Source organism: Penaeus monodon, chromosome 30, assembly GCF_015228065.2.
Source record: "Penaeus monodon isolate SGIC_2016 chromosome 30, NSTDA_Pmon_1, whole genome shotgun sequence".
Lineage (NCBI taxonomy): Eukaryota > Metazoa > Arthropoda > Malacostraca > Decapoda > Penaeidae > Penaeus > Penaeus monodon.
The window spans coordinates 10,756,971-10,757,182 of NC_051415.1; positions in this window are offsets into that span (position 1 = coordinate 10,756,971).

A 212-nucleotide genomic window follows, 5' to 3' on the forward strand; every position below is an offset into this window, starting at 1 on the left:
GGGGGTAATAATTTTTGTTATATTATTTAAATTTTTTTATAATTAAAAAATATATAGGTTTTTTATATATAAAAAACTTTTTTTTATATTATAATTTTTATTAAAATAATATATTATTATATTATGTACCTTTTAAAAATATAATAGTTAAATTATATAATTTTTATATATTATTATAATTTTTAATATTATAAAAATATTTTATAATGCTT